At 42.2% G+C, this 11,902-nt stretch overlaps 1 long non-coding RNA gene across 1 annotated transcript; it reads left to right on the top strand.

The window, feature by feature from the left end:
- Positions 1-303: 303 nt before the first annotated feature.
- On the top strand, positions 304-9,507 carry LOC125748133 (uncharacterized). The gene is made up of 3 exons (XR_007399480.1): positions 304-425; positions 4,054-5,042; positions 8,925-9,507. It is a non-coding gene; the product is annotated as an uncharacterized LOC125748133 (long non-coding RNA).
- The last annotated feature ends 2,395 nt before the right edge of the window (positions 9,508-11,902 follow it).

Below are 11,902 nucleotides of genomic sequence, written 5' to 3' on the forward strand. Positions count from 1 at the left end.
CTATTAATGTTAGCATACTTTGTGAAACATAAACTCTGAGCTAAGTATTCTGATCATTATTTTGTTTTGCTTCAGGGTGTATTTGCCTCATATTTTAATGATCAGTATTGTTTAGAGTAACTGTGTGGGGGTCCGAGTCGTCACAGGTCAGAGGCTGTTTACGAGCACCTTAGTTGCAATGCAGTGTCTATCTTTTTATCGCTGTCATTTCTCCCTATAAACATGAAACTATTTTTAGGAATGTACCTATTTCCGGAAAAGGCCCATTTTATCGCGGGGCTTTTTCCATCATTCACATTGAGAGAACCCGTGTTTCCTTTTCGCTGAGGGCTCTGTGCTCCCCCGTCCACCTCCTCACCATTAGCCGAGCCCGGCATCCTGCAGGAAAGCCGCAGCCCCGGGGTTCATCACGCACATGTGCTGAGGTCAGTGCCGGTCCGATACCAGCGCTGAGAGGCAGGACCCACCCACCACTGGGAGCCTCAGCGGTGCAGCATTGCTTTACACAGGAAAGGGATCTCAGGCTCTTTCCCAAGAAAAAGTATAACACTATATCTGCGGTACATGAAACTATTAATATACTGATGGAACTAAATAACTGGCATGTTTTGTTGGTTAGTGGTCATAAAATCAAAGTTTGTGTTGAATGTAGTCGTTTTTCCATAGGCTTTAGACATAAGCAGTTGAAATATAACACTTGGAAACCAGGAACAAAAATTGTGTTACATTGTGTTATTCATTCATCTAAATCTCTCTGCTAGGTAATTCTCTGGCAAATCTTAAAGTGATGAATATGTATAGGTATTCTAAGGAATGTATTAAGAGTCTTAATACTGGACTACCAACTCCAAAAGTAACAGTTTAAATCATTGAAGAATGGCATTGGTTTCTGGTGTAAATGGCAGCACTAGTCATCTCCCAGCCCCCTCAACCCCTACCCCGCCCCCAACAGCTTCGTCACCTGTGGTACATGGAGAATTAAATACTTTGGTACACAATGTAAAAAATTTGTGAACCACAGGCTTAGATGGCCCACAACAAATTATAAAATTAGATTTTAAAATTAGCTCACCAATTGATTGTTTTTGCCAGAAATGAAACAAAATATAGTGCCTCACTTGGCATGTGTGCTTGTATGGGTGTGCTTCTGTGTGTTTGCATGTCTATAGCAGAATGGGGGGTAGGGCAACTCGATATTCTCATTTATTCCGATATTTTCAAATTAAAATATCAGATGTTTTTTAGTCATCACCCAGTGCTACTTTCCACTATCCTTCCCCTTTAAAAATAATCAGTGTTTTGTTGTTTGTGTTTCGGGCGAACATTTCCTCTTTTTCCCCTGGCCTCATTTCCTGAACTTTGTAGAATCTACCCCAGAGTGTGGCCTGTCCTCCAGATCAATGTTGAAACAACAGCAGATGAGTCCAAAAATGGGAAGCACTCCCAGACTTTCATTTTCTCCTGTCTGCACTGCTTGCCCTTTATTTGCTTGTTTTCTTTGAAGCTCTATGCCTGGTTAAAACAGGGCCAGCGGCTGTCCCTATGCTGTCCAGGTTCATCCTGCTAGCTTAGTCACAGGAAAGCCACTGTGGTGAGCATGCACAAGCCTTTTATCAGTCAATCTCTCTGCTTTTGGACAGAAATCCTTCTATCTGAGGTACACTATATGGACAAAAGTATTGGGACACACCTCTCAACCACTGATTTCAGGGTTTTCATTCAGACCCATTGCCACAAATGTAAAAAAATCAAATACCAAGCCATACAGTCGGGTTACAAAAATTTGTTAAAGAAATTCATTTTGAAGTGAATTCAAACATGGTACTGTCATTATTACCTTTTAATTTTTTCCCTGTTAGATATTCTACGGTCAATTGTAAGTGGAATTATTGTGAAGTGGAAGCATTTAGGAACAAAAGAAACTCAGCCAAGAAGTGGTAGAACACATAAAGTCACAGAATGGGGTTGCCGAGTGCTGAGGCACATAGTGTGTAAATGTCGCCAATGCTCAGTTGACTCAATAACTGCAGAGTTCCAAGCTTCCTCTGGCCTTAATCCCAACATAAGAACTGTGTGCTGGGAGCTTCATGGAATGGACGTCCATGGCTGAACACCTGCATGCAAGCCTCACACCATCAAGTTTAATGCCAAGCGTCAGATGGAGTGGTGTAAAGCAGGCTCTGGAATGGAGTGATAAGTCATGATTCTCTGTCTGGTAGATTGATTCATGAGTCTGGATTTGGCAGATACTTGGATAACACTGGGTGAGTTTGGTGTGAAAGAAGAGAACTTGACTGGCCTACACCGAGCCCTGACCTTAACCCCATCTAACACCTTTGGGATGAACTAGAATGGAAATTGTGTCAAATCCAACATCAGTACCTGACCTCACAAATGTTCTTCTGGATGAAGGGGCAAAAATTCCTGCTTACACACTCCATAAACTTTGGAAAGCCTTCCTAGAAGAGCGGAAACTGTTACAGCTGTAATGGAGGGACCAAATCCATATTGATGCTTGTGAATTTAGATGGGATGTTGTAAAAGTCCTGCAGCTAAAATGGTCAGGTGTCCCAATACTTTTGTCCATATAGGGTACTTTGGAAGGTCATGGAACAACGTTGTAAACCCATCCACATAGCCTGGTCACACATTATTTCATGTTTTCACTTGTTTTCAGGCCTTGTTTTCAGATGTTACATGGTAATTTATTTTCTATGGACAAGTCCTGAAAATTAGCTCTTAAAAAGTGATTATTGCAGTGATTCATTACTCATTTTCTTTCTTCTCTTTATTTTATGAGCTGGTCGCAGAAAGTTACTTTGATGTTAAACACAAACAGTGATTGGCTCTGAAGTGGAACATGAGAATCTTTTGGAGATGGATGTGAAAGAGCATGAGGAATGAAGATGCCCCAGGAAGCCTGCAGGCTGCCAGAATAGACCTTCCACATGAGGGATGCTTGTGAAACTTTTGACCATGCAGTTTACTGCTGCCTTGGCTGTTATCTATATTTAGTGGCATTTCTTTACATAATTTGGCAGGAATGCCAGTGTTTTCACTTAGAGTGGATGCACCTGTGGTGCCTCCGGGAGCCTGGAAGGAAGTGCTTTGCGTAGCGGGCAGCAATGAGCGATCTACTCCATACAGCTGTTGTCCCTATTTGTCTGGTGCAGCATCTACCAGAAGGCTGTAGAAACAGGCTGGATTCATTAAAGGTGCTAACTAAGGGAGGGGTGAGGTGTGAACTTCAGCCCTGCCTTCCCAGTAATGATGTGTTGAGGAAGTTGCCTGCAGTGCATGTGTCTGGAAAGCACTGGCATTCAGGCTTCTGTTTTTGTTTCATGTGCTGGATGACATTTATTAAAGACAGATACTTATCAGTGCTGGTATCCTGTCTTGGGTGTTCTGCTGCTGCCAACATGCTGCCAGGGATGGCCTCTAGGCCCCCCATGACCCTGTGTTGGATAAATGCTTGGATGTTAGACGGATGCTCATCAATGTGGCTTGCCTTTGACAAAATGCTAATTTTATAGGTATTTATCATGTTCTTATGCTAAATACCCTGATTTTTAAGATAGTGTTCTGCTGCTTGTTACCATGAAGCTGATCAGAGATCAATGGTGTTAGATCCTTTATAGTGCAGTTGGGGGGGGCAAGAGGCAAGGCAAATGGGCCTTTAATCTCATTAATTCAGGCAGACAGATTTATTGTCTTGTTTCAGGAAGATTCCATGTGCTTTATTGGGTTTTGTTTGGGACTGTTTGCTTTGCCAAACAGTGGCACTGGCTATTCATTCTCTGTGAAAGTGCAGGTGGGGGCTGCTTTTTTCTGTTTTCTGGGTTATGATCATATATCAGCATATGTCCCTACTGTGGAAACTTATTCATCCACAGGTTAGTTGCAGTTCCTGCGGCTGTCACTGTGTGGAGCATAGCCTTTAAGTGACCCTTGTGGTGGCTCTGGTCTTCTGTTGGTATGGGGCGGAGGTCTGTTTCTCTGTGAGAGCTTCTTGCCTTGGTAAACGCCCCTCTCTCTCTTTTTTTCTTCTTCCAGCTACTCCTTATCCTTCCTGCCCCTCAAGGTCCTCCAGGACACTGTGCTGGGCCTCTGCCTGCCCCTCCCTCCTGTGGAATGGGAGGAACGGCCACTCAGCCAAGACGCCCTTTAAGTTGAAGATGACAGCTGCCCTTTGAACCCTGGCTGTCTTTCCTTTGTTTTCTATATTTTCCTTTCTCCCATATTTAACACCTCACCCTTTTCTGCATGTTTTATCTGCTGCTCTGATCCGTTTCCCTAGCCTTTCATGAACGCCTGTTAGCCTGCACCTCTAGTGAGACTAAATACCAGAGATATGAAGTTTGAGAAGTTTTTGTGTCAAACACAGGTGAAGGACTGAAAATAATTTACTCAAGATAAGAAGATGTAGCTAAAAAACGTAATATCGCAATATTGCGAAAAAAAAAAATACCTTGAAACTGTTATGATATCAATCACGATATCACATGGTTATTTCGCTCGTATAAGCTCCATGTCAAAAAATACATACTACATTAATGAATGTGTTGTGCTCTATCGGCCTACTGTAACCCACATGACAATAGGGCATTAAATCTATTACTATTACAACAATAATTTATAAATTGGCCAAATACAAACAAAACACATTTACAGTATATTACCAAAATGATAATTTACCTCTTTTAAAAAAAAGACAATGGTATGCAGATTGTGAGGTGACGTTACGACATAACGTGGAGAGTGCGGGTTTTTTTTGCAGAAGGCTTGAGGTTGAGGCTCGAGTGCTAACAGCAGGCTGCCATGGGATTTAAAATACAGTAAAAAGAAAACTTGCTAAACTTGATTTTAAATTTGTGGTATAGGAAGATTTTTTAAATTAACTAAGGGAAGATGGAAGAAATGTTTTAAACCACGATAAATTGTTTTTTTCTGCACTACACTGACTCTTCCGAAGATTTGGCAGGGATGTTCCTGCATGTGCTTCATCGATCAGGGACCCATCGAACGGAGTTCATATCAGGATGGTGAGCTAGACCTTTGGAGAAACGGTGAAAGATGAGTAGAGGGAGCTTTGAATTTCTTACAACGTGTGCAGTTAGGACGTGATGGACTGAATTGAACTGTATATTACACGTACACCATTTTCGCGCATCAATTAGCCTGTTAGTATGTATGGTCGTGGCCTATATTTCACGTGGTGAAAATGCACCTGGCGGAAAAATGGCAGCAAACACTACTTCGGAATTACAGATTGTGTTTTGATTAAAAGATCCGGCTACTGCAGTAATAATTAATGTTTTATAAAGGAACTACTGACTGCTAGTTTTTTGATTTATAATTACTTGCCTTTTTCAGTCATTCATTGCAAAGGACAATTACTGCTAATTTCACTAATGAAGAAAATTATATAATAATTATCGCATCGTGAACCTTTTTTTGTGATATTATTGTGGCTGTGAGTTTTTGGTATCGTTACATCTCTAGTTATTATATAGAAAACTGACCATTAAGCAACCTGGGTTCGAGTCTCCGCCTGGGTTACATGTGTGCGGAGTTTGCATGTTCACCCTATGTCGTTGTGGGGTTTCCTCTGGGTACTCCGGTTTCCCCCCACAATCCAAAAACATATTGAGGCTAATTGGAGTTGGTGTGCATGTGTGAGTGAATGGTGTGTGAATGTGCCCTGCGATGGGTTGCTCCCCCATCCTGGGTTGTTCCCTGCCTCGTGCCCATTGCTTCTGGGATAGGCTCCGGACCCCTCGTGACCCAGTAGGATAAGCGGTTTGGAAAATGGATGGATGGATGGATGATCATAAAGCGAGTTTACCTTAGTGGCCTTGGGTATGATGAGGGCAACATACTATAGCAGCACAGGCTTTCTTTAGTCATTCTGTGAAACCTTGTAATTCTCAGTTTGCTGCTTACTGCATACAACTGTTTTTCCATCCTGATTGTAGGCATTTTATACCATCTGACTTTCAGCTCATGCTGGTGTGAGAGATGGACAAAGTGTATGAGGCTGAGAATGTTGTTGCACGAGCACCATTTCAGGGGTCAGGGTTCACTGGCAGGCTCCACCGCACCCCCTCTGTGATATCTGGCTGCATGCCCACAGACAGGCAGGAAACTGAATTCTATAACATCCCACCTTTTCCCACATCCCTGGATGAGCTGTTTCAGCTCAAAACAGAACAATGGCAGGAAACAGGGAAAGATGAAACTGCGTTCCTAGAAGTGGGCTCTCTGAGGCTTTTGGGGGCAGGCTCCTTGCTGCCGCATAACTGCTGCTTATTGGGCCAATAATGGGAGGAAGCTTCTTCTATCCATTTGACCCCTGGCTTCAGTCCTCTGGATCTGAAAGAAGTAAGTTTTAGTGCCAGAAGTTTCAGCCACTTGATTACTGAAATGCATTCTGCTAGTTACTGTAAGAGAAAGACAAATGGAAGATGATAAAAAATTATGTGAGCTGCTGTTACATTATAAAATCATTTTTAGCTGACTGTAGTATAGTGAAATGCTGGACCTACGTCACTGCCAGTTCCCTGACCCAGCTCCACTTCCAGCCTGAAGTGTAATACTTCCTGGTCACACTGAAAAGACAGCTGATTCTATCTTTATATAGCTGGTATCCAAAGTGAAGCTGACAGCTTGGATATTTTCACATGTGGTTTACTAGTGGTGGTTTACATAGGCTTGTATTCATAGGATTCACAACCATTTGGACACATCACCTCTGCCCATGGCCATGAGGGGAGTCACCATCTCATTTTCTTTCTTCCCATGGAGATGTTGAAATGGAGTTAGCTTTGGTTAATTTAGTTTAATTTGCCCGCAGCTGAGAAACCTTCTTTGTGACGAGCCCCAATGATGACATCACTTGCTGGAACAGAGAGCTTGTGGATTTATGGGTCTGAAAAGCCATGTGGTCCGATAAACCAGATACGCCACGCTTCCTGTAGCCCTGCCCTTCGCAGGTCTCCCAAGCCAGTTGGGCCACAGTACAGCTCTGCCCAAAACTCATCCACAGCCCATCCTGAAGCCAAGAAATCAGGCTTTGTCCTCCTGAGGCAGCAGACCCTATGCTCCTGCAGGCTCCTCCAAGCTGCTTCCATGTGTGCTGCTGGCCACTGGACTTTTTTGCATCTCGCTGTCAGATTGGCTGTGATTTTATTGCCAATTCTATACAAAGGCGGTGATTGGCTGCAAGGTGTCATGCCCTAGCGTGTCCTGTCAGAGCAGCGATAGGACCAGATTTCCCTATAATGTGATGTTTTTGATCCCCACAAGGATAAACTCAGTTTATAGAGATCTGTCAATTAAATCAAAAAACTAAAAATGCTGAAAGTCTTGTATTTTTTTGGTGACTTATGGTTAAGTCTAGGGCTGAGCTGCAGTCAAGGTTGTCAGTTTTGGGATTAGTCTTATGCCCATAGAAATGAGTCCCTATTAAGAAATGAATATGTGGACTGTGCACATTTTTTGCTCTTAGTCTTAAGTTATGTGAAAATCACTAAAACAGGGAAAACCAATATATGAATAGAAATGAGGAATGTTGTTTTTTTTTTTTTTTTATTGGATTATTTTTTTTTCCAAATCCATTTCCTGCATTCCCTTAGTCCTCTACCCTTAAGTAATTACTAGTAAAGTAAATATAATCCAAGCCGGTGATTTTTTCACAATCACAGGAAGGCTGTCCAGGACTTATGCCCTTTTTCCTTGACAGTGACCTGGACAGAAGTTTCCTCCTTTGAAACACATTTCTTTGCTAATAGGTGCTATGGGTTTCATCGGTTTTTGTCAAGGTTTTCTTAGTGGAATGTTCAAGCCACCCTGTGAATCTGCTCAGGAAGGCACTTGAGTTGATAGTGGCAGCTGTGGAGGCTTGACAGGCTGCTTCAGTACACTGGTCTGGACCACTCATTTCACAGACAGGCACACACACATTCTCATGCTGGTCTATTTCACGCATTTGCAAGGTCACAGTCAGCTTTCTTTGAGATTCAGACTAATGTAGACTAATGGTTTGGAATCATAACATCAGACATGGAGAGGTCCTCCTTTATAGTTTTCGTCTGGGGAGGCTTTCTTAAATATTACAGTACATCAGTTATATCTCATTATGAAGCATATTGAATGTATGGGTTAAATCTGTGATTTATATTTGACGTCACATATATTCTTGACACATCGCTTGAGTGCCCATGTATAGAAATGTCCTGTTCCTGTCTCCATGGTAACTACTGTAACTCAGGGTGGGGTTCAGGCTTGGCCCCATTCCTGTGCTGCTCTCATCCATTGTTGCGTTCCATGATCCTGCCAAAAAGACAAGACACTTTAGGTTCAGCCCAAGTCCGCGTCACCATACAGTGACCCTAGACTATGTGTGTGAGCCTAATGATGTGTTTGAAAAGTCTCCCATCACTGTGGACTGTGGAAGGAGATCGAAATGTTGTGTAAAATTGCTTCCCCTAGGTTTACAGCTTTGGGGGGTGGGCGGGTGGAGGGGGACCAGATGGACACCGACAGGATTCATGGTGTTCATGTGTTTCTTTTAATGACAGCAGTCAATATAACAACTGAACTAAATATCAGAACATTTCTTTGTTCTTCTGACAATTATCCACAAAGTGTGCAGCTTTTGTCACTGCAGTGGGTTTCTGGAAGAACATTTCTAGAGCCTCTTGATATGGGAAGTCAGAAACGTCTGGCCCAATTATTGAGATCTGCATGCAGGCTGGAAGATGGTCTCCTTGCAGCCTATTGCGGATGTTTGTCTTGACCTGAAAATACATTAACTGTTAGGCTTTAAAAGTGAATGCTGATAGCTTAAAATAGTGATAGTTTAAAGCAGAAAATCCCATTGTGGAATGTATTTATTACCCTGTTCATTTTTGTCTGCTTTTCAGGTGGCTGACACGACATATTTTCCAACGCGCGCTCTCTGTCCGATTGTGGGAGTGTGCTCACCTGTGTGCGTGTGCATCGGGGCAGAACTCCACCATGTGTGATACAGAGAGCAAAGAAGAATTGTAAACACGCGACCGTGTTGAGACAAAAATGACAAGCTGTTGTGAAAATAATAGAGATGTAACGATAAATGTAATATCGCGATATCACAATAAAAACATACCTCGACACCATTGTCGGACTATTACGATATCAATCACTATATCACGTTATTCGATCGTATAAGCTCCATCTGTTAATATCGTGATAATTGTCATATCGTAAACTTGCAATATTATCGTAATGTGAGAATTTGGTATCGTTGCATCCCTAGTAAATAAGATAAATAATGTAAGACTATTTATGTCATGACCTGCGTATCCAGTCCTCGAGTGTGCCACGCCCCCCTGATCAACCACGTGTGCTCCCTCGATTGTGCCCAGCTGTTTTCCATCGGTCTGATGTGTTCAGTGTATTTAATCCGCGTCTGAGTCCATTTTCCCCAGATCTGTAATTGATGGTCTGTACCGTGTTTCCTCGTCTGCCCTTAATTAAACCCTCGTATCCTGAAGCCTCGCCTGCCTGCCTCGTCCTTCCCCACTTCCTGCCTGCCTGTCTACCATCGGTCGCAAAAATTTAGTTTATTTGATAAAAGGACAATGTATAGACCTCTTCTATAGGAAAAGTAACCTTCAATGACTTCTGTTGTGATATGGCGCTATATAGAAAATAAAATTAAATAAAATTAACTTTACCTTCAAGGGGGGGTAGGAGGTGCCGTTGTGGGGGCGGGGCATCCCCATAATGTAATGGTAGGGAAAACACTGAATTCAAATTCAAATTCAAATTCAAATTTTATTTGTCACATACACAGTCATACACAGTACGATATGTAGTGAAATGCTTACACGACCGCCAGTGACCTAAAAGAGAATTCTTTACATAAAATAGAAGTAGAAATAGAAGTGTACTGTACATAATAGAAATAAAAATAGAAATATGCTGTACAATAGAAATTCTTTCAAATTGAAATTAGGTGGAGGAAGTATGGTGTGCAAGTATGCATGAAAAAAAGTGCCTTAAGATGCCTTATTAAAGTGACTTTGTGCAAGGGTCCAGATGTAAACATGACCATGTGAGTTCAGATGTGAGTGTAGATGTGCATGAGAGTGTCCATAGTGTCCATTGACGTTAACAGGTTGTATTAGTTCTGTGTTTGTGTGTTGTTGAGAGACCTTATCGCCTGCGGGTAGAAGCTCCTCCTCAGTCTCTCTGTGTTAGCCTTCAGGGAGCGGAAGCGCTTCCCTGACCGCCACAGATGGAACAGTCTATTGTTGGGATGGCTGAGGTCCTTCACGATCTTCCTGACCTTGGTCCAGCACCGCTTGGTGTAGATTGAGTGCAGGTCAGGGAGCTTGGTGCGGATGATGCGCTCAGCTGAACGCACCACCCTCTGTATAGCTCGCCTGTCCTGCACTGTGCTGTTCCCGAACCAGGTCGTGATGTTTCCTGTCAGGATGCTCTCTATGGTGCAGGAGTAGAAATTCCTGAGCACCTTGGAGGGCAGTCTGAAGTCTTTCAAACGTCTGAGGTGTCTGTCAGCATATGCAGATCCTTCAATCCAAATGACTCCATGTAAAGTTAAGGGTTTGTTGTGCAATAGAAGCAGATCTTTACAATGATTTGTGCTTTGTAGTGCAGAACACTGTCTAATGCAGTGTTTCCCAATCCAGTACTCGGGGACCCCGAACAGTCCATGCTTTTGCTCCTCCCTTCTCCCAGCCAATCAGGATCATCAAATACCTGGTACACGTACATTAGGAGCTGAGAGGAGGCAAAAACATGGACTGTCCGGGGGGTCCCCGAGGCCCTGGGTTGGAAAACACTAGTTTTATGCTTAAGATCATTTTTATTATACGTTGCTTTTGGCAACACCTCTATTCTGTAGCAAAAATTTGTTCTTATTGCAAGCTACAGTAGCAATGGTCAAAACCCGGAGCTAGCTAACAAAGTACAAGTAATGTTAGCCTTGGAGATGCGCAACATATCGGTATCAACCGAAATTCTTTAAAAATCAAGATACCAACCTTCTTTATATTCCAGTAATTGTGTCTAACGAATGATAATATTTGTGAAATTTAAGTTAAATTCGATTTGTATTTAAGTAATCAAAATTGATCAATCAAATTGTGATATAATTGAAAGATTTCCAATGCATCAAATTGTTCCCTCAGTAATCGTAATAGAATTGAAATGCCTTGAGGCCAATTATTTTTGCCCCTATATTACAGTCTAACTAAATGATAAAAATTTCAGCTCCTGTTGGATATGGAAACTGAGGCAGTTACATTGGCTTTGCAGCTGAAGATTGAGCAAGGTCTTTATGATTGTAATAGGCAGAGACCCTCCCTGTTTGCCATTTCCTCTCTTGTCGTAGACATGGGCGAGCAGAAAGCACATATTGGCGCCGTCCCATCCTGTGTTACGCATACAGCGCATTAAAGGATACAGTCTCAATCATCGCCCACCCACCATTTTTTCCAGTTCTAGCTCAAACCAGATGGCTTTTAACTGTGCATTTTATATCAGTGATGCTTTAGAAATGGTCATGTGATTTTTTTTCTTTCGCTTTCAAGCATGAAATTTCCCTGGAAACTCATGTGCTTGAATTTTTTATAATTTTTTTTTTGTAGTTTTACCACTTTAATGTAATGTTGGTCCTGGTCTTAGAAGAAGGCACCAGTACTTGCTTTGCTCTCTTGCTGTATGGCCTTAAGCATAAAAATAGAATAACTTTGTTTTCTGAATGTTTTGGAATAAATATATACAATAATTATTTTATGCCTTGGATGGCTCCTGGGATCTATCTTTGCGAATCTGGGCATCTAGAATCAGAATCAGTGCGAGGAGAGCTGAGGCATCGAAGCGATTGAGTCTC

This window comes from Brienomyrus brachyistius, chromosome 1 (assembly GCF_023856365.1).
Source record: "Brienomyrus brachyistius isolate T26 chromosome 1, BBRACH_0.4, whole genome shotgun sequence".
Taxonomy (NCBI): domain Eukaryota; kingdom Metazoa; phylum Chordata; class Actinopteri; order Osteoglossiformes; family Mormyridae; genus Brienomyrus; species Brienomyrus brachyistius.